Source organism: Sminthopsis crassicaudata, chromosome 3, assembly GCF_048593235.1.
Source record: "Sminthopsis crassicaudata isolate SCR6 chromosome 3, ASM4859323v1, whole genome shotgun sequence".
Classification (NCBI taxonomy): domain Eukaryota; kingdom Metazoa; phylum Chordata; class Mammalia; order Dasyuromorphia; family Dasyuridae; genus Sminthopsis; species Sminthopsis crassicaudata.
In genome coordinates, this window is record NC_133619.1 from 143,394,508 (window position 1) to 143,404,237 (window position 9,730).

Consider the following 9,730-nt stretch of genomic DNA (forward strand, 5'->3'; position numbering starts at 1 on the left):
ATTTGAACATCTTTAACATTTTGAGAGACTTATAAAATTAAAAATTTTTGGGCCTTGGAAAAAGTATTTTTGGATACATTCTATATAACAAAAGAGAAACAAACAGTTTTAATCCTTGCAAAAAAAGTGGTACATGTGCTTATTGGACACACAGGATTAAAATGCATATTTATGACTTGGGAAGAATTTTACTTTAAAATAAAGATGCCATTCTATCAGGTAACTGATTTAGTCTTTTTCAGTATGGTATAGAATAAAAGTCTCATGAGTCTTTGCAGAAGGAATTTTAGCTTCAATAAAAAATCCTAGCAAAACATGAATATGATAAAATATTTGTAAGAAAGAAAATATAAGGGGGTCATGACTACTTTCAAGGGACATACTTGAGTTTGTGGCCCGTGGCAAATTGGAATATAATTGGAAAACATTTACAAAACAAATGAAAATAAAGCACAATTAAGTCTACATTTCTATGTGGGCCATTAAGTCCACATTTCTATGTGGGCCACTGTAAATATAAGGGAAAATGGGATGATAAAAGTATATTATTTGTATTAATTCCAGGGATTAAACAGTATGACTAGTGCTAGCCAAGTGGAGGTGCTGTTCCCTTCTAGAAGGCAGAATAGTGAAGTGGTCTTGGTGAGGAGAGCCAACCCTTCTCACAATGTTCACTTTTCTCCCCTATTGAAGAGAACAGCACCCCTACTTGGCTAGCCACCAGTCTCAACAAACCTCAGTTTCCCAGGAAAGCAACAGAAAACATGTACAGAGAAGTAGGACATAATTTGTTTAAACATTTAGTCTCTACTTGGGGGACTCTTTCTTTAGGACTGGGGAACCTTCAGGGTTCGTGGTACTGAATTCTAAATGATATACTATAAATCTTGGCATGTCGTTAATCCTACATGGATTTCTAGTCCTATTCCCAGATGGAATATATTCAGGAATTGACTGATTTTCCTTATAATTACTTAACAATTTCCTTGGTTTAAGAGAACTTACAGAGGTTTTCTAAGTCAGGGATGTCAAAATGCTGTCTAAAACTTTTCCAAGTGCAGATTTTAGGAATCATTTTGAGTTCTAGCTCATCAATTTCATCTTATATATAAAGCAATTTAAACTCAAATAGATTAAGTGACTCGGCCAGAACACAGAGGGAGCAAGTGGAAGAATTGAGAGTCTTACTCTAAAACCATTATTCTTTCTTCTACACAAAAGAGGTTATTTCTTCCCCCACCTATGACTGGAGGTATCTGTGGTGGTTTGATATCAAAGAGTCTAATAGCTGAAACCCTTAATGACCTTTGTGAAGAAATGTGGCCACTCCAGCATCCCTAAACAAGTATACCATGTGGATAGGTTTCATTACTGGACTTTCTCTAATGGAAAATTAAGGGGAGGGGGAACTTTCTTCCTTAGATCATAATACAGGAATTCTTTTTTTGCTGTTCATATGTATAATACCCATTTCAACTCTAGTACAGGAAATAAGACATTTTAAATTATAGAAACTATTTATCACATGTATAAATGTATCAGAATATAAAGTATATACAGAACAAGTTCGTGACAATGACATAATATCATATTGATAACTTGTCTTAAAGCATTGTTATTTTATTCTAGGACCTTCCTCTTTAATTTCCAAATGGGGTGGCACTTCATAAAATCTGATATGTTGAGTCAGTGTAGTTCCTTGGTATTCATTTTTACTTTCTGAACTCTAGTTTAAGATTAGGGCCTTTGCTTCTTTAGCATTCTTAGTATAAAAGTAGTTTTTTTTCTTTTCTGATATACTGAACTCTCAGTTTTATTTTCTTGGAGCTTCCCATCTCTCATTCAAAGTCATCATAGCTTTCCATTGATTTATTTATTGTTTATTAATTTAAAATTTGGGGGGAGAGTTATATTTTATTCTATATCTTCTCACTTCTGAATTGCTATTGCACTGTTTAATTTTTGGCCAATAACATGATAAGAAGTACTTTTGAACTCAGTGAGTGTGTATGTGTATTTTGTGTAAACTTTTTGACAAAAACTTCAAAGAAACCAAATGTTTTCAACTGACTTATTTATGTAGCCTCTTAAGTATAAATATAGGGAATTTGAACTTTACTTGGACACCAACTGGAAAGTATATTGGCTTTGAGCTTAAGAGTGACTGACATCGAATTTATACATAAGGAATATTAGACTGGCTATATTATAAAGGAGAGATAGGGATGAGGAATGGGAAGTAGAGGCAGGAAGCTCTACGTGCTAGGATGCTATTGCCATAGTACATGTTAAGTGATAATAGATTAATATTCAAGGGTGGTGACAGTAAAAATATAAAAGAGATGATGGGAATGGAAGAGATATAGATGTAAAATGGACATAATTTGGTAGTAAATGCAGGAAGAACAGAATATTATACTCTTTGGAGCAGTGGATGTATAAGTGGTGGTACCACTGACAAATAATGCAGTCAAAAGGTAGGAAAATTTAGCAGGAAAGATAATAAAATATGATTTTTGGAATGTTGCATTTGCAATGATAATAAGAAATTCAGGTTGAAGGTTTCATATAAACAATTAGAAATGTAGATCTCAAGTTGAGGAGAAAAGTCAGGGTTAGAAGCAAGGATTAATAAGTCATCTGTACAATGGTATTATTAAAAGCCATGAGATTGAGCCAGATTGTTAAGGAAGAGAAAGAAGAGTAAAGAAAAAAATAAATAAAGGTTCAAGCATAGATGATGGGGTAAATGATCACTGACAATGACAAAGGAGTGAGTTGATGGGAAGATATCCAAGTGAAATGTTTAGCAGAAAGTTGAAGATACAAGAGAAGTGGGACAGGAGTGGAATGAGAATTTAGGGAGTAAAATCAGCATAAAAGTTTGAAATCTCTTCCTCATAATAATAATCAATTCACATTTATATATGTAGTACTTATCTCACTGAATGCCCCATCCTTTTTCTAGGTAGTAGAGCTTTTACTCCAGAGGACTGAGAGGGAAATATCAATGGGATAAGAAGAAGAGACATTGGTGGAAGAGAAGAGTGCCTCCCTAAAAAAAGGGAAGGTAACAGGTTTTATTTCTCTAAGAATTGCTTTTGGGTCCTATACCATGTAGATGAGGTAGATAAGGCAAGAATCAGTTGAAATCCTTATCTGTTATAACAAAGGTGAGATCAAGAAAAAATATCAGTTCTAAGGAAATCTTTTTACTCCAAGTTGGAGAAGAATCTTTGAGTCTTTGTCTGATGACAAGTACTTTGGGATTCATGAGTCAGACATTGAATTTTGAACTGTAATGTACTATCTTTCCTTCTAGCAACTAGGTGACAGTGGATAGAAGGATTGGTCTGGAATCAGGAAGATCCAAATTCAAATATGGTCTTAGACACTAATTAATGGATTTTAAGCAAGTCATTTAACCTCTACTTGCCTCAGTTTCCTCACTTGTTAAATAATATTTCCCTTCCAAGTTTTTGTGAAAATAAAATAAGATAATATTATTAAAGAATTTATCATAATATGTATCTGGTACATAGCAAATGTTTAATAAGTCTTTTCTTCCTTCCGTGAAATTCCTAAAATTCCTATATTCAAAGCAACTTCTATATTATTTGAGAACTTTCAGGATTGATGAGAATGGTTTGCTAGATGTTTTACGATGAATTATTAATTGCTTTTATTGCAGATATGCTAAAAATAAGATTAGGATTTTTTAATAATTCCTGATGTCTCCATGCCTGTGACATCTGTGGAGGAAAACTAGTCAGATATGTTTGCTAGAAGCCCCACTCTACTTTCTGTAACCCCATTGACCCTCGTCTAATTTTGGAGCTACCCAGGTATGTAAAACATGAAGAACCCAGGTGAGCCAAGTCTAGAGAGTGACTTATAGAACCATCATTGCTCCCTGAGCTCACTGCTCCAAATGAAGGAGTCTGAAGATAATCTCCCTGGCTGTATCTTGGATTGCCTCTGTCCTCAGTTATATCTTGAACTGCTCTCAATAATAACTTTTCTTGATTGACCCTTCCCACCCTTGGGTGTCTAATTTTTGGTTTCACTACCTTGTGTGAGTTACATTGTGACGGTTTATAAACAACAGCAACAAACTGTTGGCACTTATCACTTGATTCCAAATCTAGAGCACATTCTTCTTTGCTAAAATTGTGTAAATAAAAAACATAATGTTGAGGCTTGAACTTTGAATCTGGTCATACTTAACGTTCAAGATGAGGGAGAGAAACCGACAGAGGAAAGCTAGAAGATAGGGAAAGCAGACTCATGTACTATCATGATAGCCAAGAAAGGAGAGAATTTCAAGATGAGAAGAGTGGTCATAATATCAAATGTAGCAGACTGGTAAAGGAGATTAGAAGAGAGTTTAAAAGCCCATGGAAATTTTAAAATCAAAAGGTCATTTGCACCTTTCAAGTAAGCTTTTTCTGATAATGTATCTTTAAATCAATTGGCTGGTAATTAAAGAGGAAGTTAGTGGTGAAGAAATGAAGGCAGTGAGTGCATCATGGGTTAGTGAGAAGTTTGGCAATGAAAGGAGAGAAATAGAATATTGGATAAGAGGAACAACAGAAGAATTATTTGAACTAGGGGAGACTTATTAAACAGTTTTCATTCTGGGGGTAAAAAGATGGTTCTGTTATAAACTTGGCATGTTCAGAGTTGGTTCATATGGATAGAGAAATTATTATTTTCTCCCCTTCTCTATCATAAGCTCTGTCATAGAATCCTAGCTCAGGAAGAAAATTCATGAATGGAAAAATGGAAAGAGTCTTGAGAGTCTTTGTTTGGCAATGTGGGCTGATTGTAAACAAGTAAGGAGAATTGAACTGATTGTTAATTACATTAGAACTGCATTTGTGAAGTATTATCATAACTAGGGAGAGTTATCATTAGGGCTTGTATACAGATCTTATAAATAAATAGCAAGGATGAAACAGATGATAAAAGACATCTTTAGATGAAAAAATTAAAGATCAATTATGTAGGGAACTTCTGGTAGTACTTCTTTTTCATTAATCAAGGATAATTATCAATTACAAGGCATAATCATTAGTAGAGTCTTTATACTTTTCATCTTGAAAAGTTGATGATAATTGGTCTCCATATTTAACTCCATGTGTTCACTATACTGAAGGAGGAGTGACTAATTTTTTTAAAGAGTTTCTTTCTTGTCTGTGACTTTGGATGACGCACTAAACATTTGTTAATCTCAGTATCAGACAGACACTCAGACACAAAAGTGCATTTTGTTTATTTTTCTGACTAAAAAAAGGAAGAGTAATATATTTTAAATTTCATACAACCATAGGAAATTTTAGAGTGTAAATGACCAGAGAGGTCATTTTCCCCCTCACTATTAAACCACACACATTTACAAATAAGAAAAATTATATTTATGAAACAGGGGCAATTCTCACCTGTTCCCATGAAATATTATTGCAGTTTTTTCTTGAGTAAATTATTTTTAAATTTTAATATTTTTATAATAGCTTTTTATTTTTCAAAATACATACAAAGATACAAAGACACTTTTCAACATCCACCCTTGAGAAACCTTGTGTTCCATATTTTTCTTCTTATTCCCATCTCCCCCTCTCCTAGATAGAAAATAATCCAATATAGGTTAAATGTGTGTGATTCTTCTAAACATATTTCTACATTTATCATGATGCACAAGAAAGATCAGATCAAAAAGGAAAAAAAAAGTGAGGAAAAAAACCAAGCAAACAAATAACAAAAATGAAAATTCTATGTTGTGATCTACACTCAATTCCCATAATCCTTTCTCTGAATGCAGATGGCTCTCTCCATTACAAGTCAATTGGAAATGGCCTGAATGACATCATTGTTGAGAAGAGCCAAGTCCATCACAGTTGATCATCACATAATCTTGATGTTGTGTACAATGTTCTCTTGGTTCTACTCATTTCACTTAGCATCAGCTCATGTAAGTATCTCTAGGCATTTCTGAAAATATTGCTGATCATTTCTTATAGAACAATAATATTCCATTATATTCATATACTATAACTTAATCAGCCATTCCCCAACTGATGAGCATCCACTCAATTTCCAGTTCCTTGTCAGTACAAAAATTATTGTTATAAACATTTTTGCACATGTGGGTTCTTTTCCCTTTTTTATGATCTTTTTGGGATATAGACCCAGTAGAGAGTGCTGGATCAAAGGATATGCAGAGTTTGATAGCCCTTTGGGCATAGTTTCAAATGTTTTCCAGAGTAGTTAGATCATTTCACAACTCCAGCAGCAATGAATAAATGTCCCAGTTTTCCCAGTCTCATCCAATATTTATCATTATCTTTTCCTGTCATCTTAGCAAATCTGAAGTGTTACCTCAGTTATATTAATTTGCATTTCTCTAATCAATAGAGATTTAGAAGGTTTTTTTTCATATGATTAGAAATGGCTTTAATTTCTTCATCTGAAAATTTTGTTCATATTCCTTAATCATTCCTCAGTTGAAGAATGGCATGTATTCTTATAAATATGAGTAAATTCTCTAATTATTTTAGAAATGAAGCCTTTATCAGAACCCTTGGCTGTAAAATACCCACCACTCCCCAGTTTTCTGCTTCTCTTCTAATCTTGGCTGCATGGATTTTGTGTTTGGTTCTTACTAAGTGCTTAATCAGTACTTAACAGTTCTTGGTTCACACCTTTGGTTCTAGCTTTTAAGGGGAGTTTACCCTTCTGAACTTCTGAGGAGGAGTTTACGTGTGAAAAGGAGTTTACACAACCTTTAAAAGGAGCAAGTTCATTGGTTGAAGTAATTTTTCCATAAGCCCTTGAGTTCTCACACACCCCTTCTCTGGGAGGATAAAAGAAGACAACATTGAGCAAGGAGTTAGTCTCACTCTGGGACAGAGTCTGAACAACACTCTGGAGGAAGAAAGGTGGAGTCTGGGATTGAGTTGAGACAGCAGATCTCCTCCCAGAGAGTGATCGGCAGTTTCTAGAGACAACAGAGCATTACAATTTTGTTTGTATAAACCCTTTTTAATTTAAAATAATCAAAATTATCCATTTTGCATTTTATAGCGTTCTCTGGTTCTTCTTTGGCTATAAATTTCTTCCTTTTCCACAGATCTGAGAAGTAAACTATCCCTTATTCTCCTAATTTGCTTATAGCATCACTCTTTATGTTTAAATCATGAACCCATTTTGACCTTATTTTTGGTATAGGTATTGACCAATGCCTAGTTTCTGCCATACTATTTTATGATTTTCTCGGCAATTTTTGTCAAATAGTTAAGTCTTATCCCAGAAGCTGGAGTTTTGGGGATCATCATAGATTACTATAGTCATTGACTATTGTGTCTTATGAACCTGACCTATTCCACTGATCCACTATTCTGTTTCTTATCCAACACCAAATGGTTTTGATGATGACTGCTTTATAATATAGTTTTAGTTCTGATACAGATAGACCACCTTAGCTTGCATTTTTTTCATTAATTCCCTTGAAATTCTTGCCTTTTTGCTCTTCCAGATAAACTTTATTATTTTTTCTAGCTCTATAAAGTAATTTCTTAGGAGTGTGATTAGAATGGAACTAAATAAGTAGATTAATTTAGGTACAATTGTCATTTCTGTTATATTAGCTTGGCCTACCCATGAGAACTTGATATGTTTCCAATTGTTTAAATCTAACTTTATTTGTATGCAAAGTGTTTGTAATTGTGTTCATATAGTCCTGACTTTGTCTTGATGGGTATACTCCCAAATATTTTATATTATTTTTAGATGGAATTTGTCTTTGTATCTCTTATTGCTGGACTTTGTTCTAACATACAGAAATGCTGATGATTTATGTGGATTTATTTTGTATTCTGCAAATTTGCTAAATTTGTTAATTGTTTCTAGTAGCTTTTTAGTCGATTCTCTAAATAAACCATAGTATCATCTTCAAAAAGTAATAATTTTGTTTCTTCATTACATACTCTAATTCCTTCTATTTCTTTTTCTTCTCTGTTGCTAAAGCTAACATTTCTGATACAATATTGAATAGTAATGGTGACTGAGTTCAAATCTGGCCTCAGACACTTAACACTTCCTAGCTGTGTGACCCTGGACAAGCCATTTGATCCCAATTGCCTTAGGAAAAAAAATACTATTGGTGATAGTGGGCAACCTTGTTTCATCCCTGGTCTTATTGGGAATGCTTCTAGTTTATCCCCATTACATTTGATGCTTGCTGATGGTTTTAAAATAGATATTAATTATCATTTTAAGGAAAACTCAATTTATTTATATGTTCTCTAATGGTTTTTTAATAGGAATGGGTGCTGTATTTTGTCAAATGCTTTTTCTCCATCTATTAACATAATTATGATTTCTGTTTGATTATGATATAGTCAATTATGCTAATAGTTTTCTTGATATTGAATTAGTCCTGCATTCCTGGTATAAATTCTGCTTGGTCATAATATGTTATCCTAGTGATAAGTTGTTGTGATCTCAATGCTAATATTTTATTTAGATTTTTTGCATCAATATTCATAATTTTCATAATTTTCTTTCTCTGTTTTAACTCTGTATGGTTTAGGTATCAGCATTATATCTGTGTCATGAAAGGAATTCATTAGAACTTCTCTATTTTTCTTTTGAATAAATTCTTAATACCAAATTGATTTCTCATCATTTATCTTTTAAAATTGAGCATATGAAGATAAAAATCAGTATAATTGGCTTTTTATGAATAGTTAGCTGTTGAGCCAACAGTAAAATAAACCATTCCCAAAGTTATCTTCTTGTTTTCAATAATATTATTACTCTCCCTGAATATATCAATATCTTTTGAATTTTATACCAATAGTTAAAGGATTATTATAATTATTATTATTACTTATATTGAAAGGAGAATGACTTAACTTTTAATAAGAAATTTAAAAACCTGAACTAGCCCTCTTTATCTCACTTGCTATAATTTAATGAGGAAATATCATACAAGATTAATAAGTCTTAACATTTTACTGCCAAAGAATATAATCATGTAATGTATGTGTGTTGAAACTACAAAAATGGAACTTCATACTTTTAACTTTTTGTTGATTTCTTGATTCAACATGATATGTGATATTTGAAGATGTTGAACTTTTGAGTACTAAATGATCAACTTTTGGCTGCTCCTTTTTTTCAAGTTAAAAATCAAAATAATTGCTTCACACTTATTAAATTAACAAAAATGGTCAAAAGTGACAACATAGAGTATTAACTGGATTTTGCATTGTTAATGGAATTGTAATTACTTTTGTTGAATTATAAGTACATACTTTTCAAACTAGGAATTTTGATAAGTATAAAGCAATTACTATAAATAAAAATATTTAAAATAAATTTTGATAAACATGGGTGATAAATTATATTCATAAAACTTTCTCCCCTTTAAATAATGGCTCTAAATTTCACTGAAGAGACTTTGTTGTTTTCCGAGGTTCCATGCAATTGGTATAATGCCATCTGCAAATTGTATCATCTTTAGAAAAGATATTTTTGGAACCTTATTCAGGACACTTTTTTGAACAACAGGAGATATTTGGTGAGCTTATATCTTTTTGTTTAAGCCTAATTTAATGTGGATACTCAGGGGAACTTGAAAAAAGTAATCATTGTAGTGGTAGTAGTATTTTTCTTGCATAATTCTAAGTATGTGTGAGTGATGATTTATCTGAAAATCTTCATTGCT

The 9,730-nt window shown here is 32.6% G+C and overlaps 1 long non-coding RNA gene across 1 annotated transcript; it reads left to right on the forward strand.

Moving 5' to 3' along the window:
• Nucleotides 1-654: 654 nt before the first annotated feature.
• On the forward strand, nt 655-7,850 carry LOC141560721 (uncharacterized). The gene is made up of 3 exons (XR_012487797.1): nt 655-3,845; nt 5,822-5,971; nt 6,714-7,850. It is a non-coding gene; the product is annotated as an uncharacterized LOC141560721 (long non-coding RNA).
• Nucleotides 7,851-9,730: the final 1,880 nt, after the last annotated feature.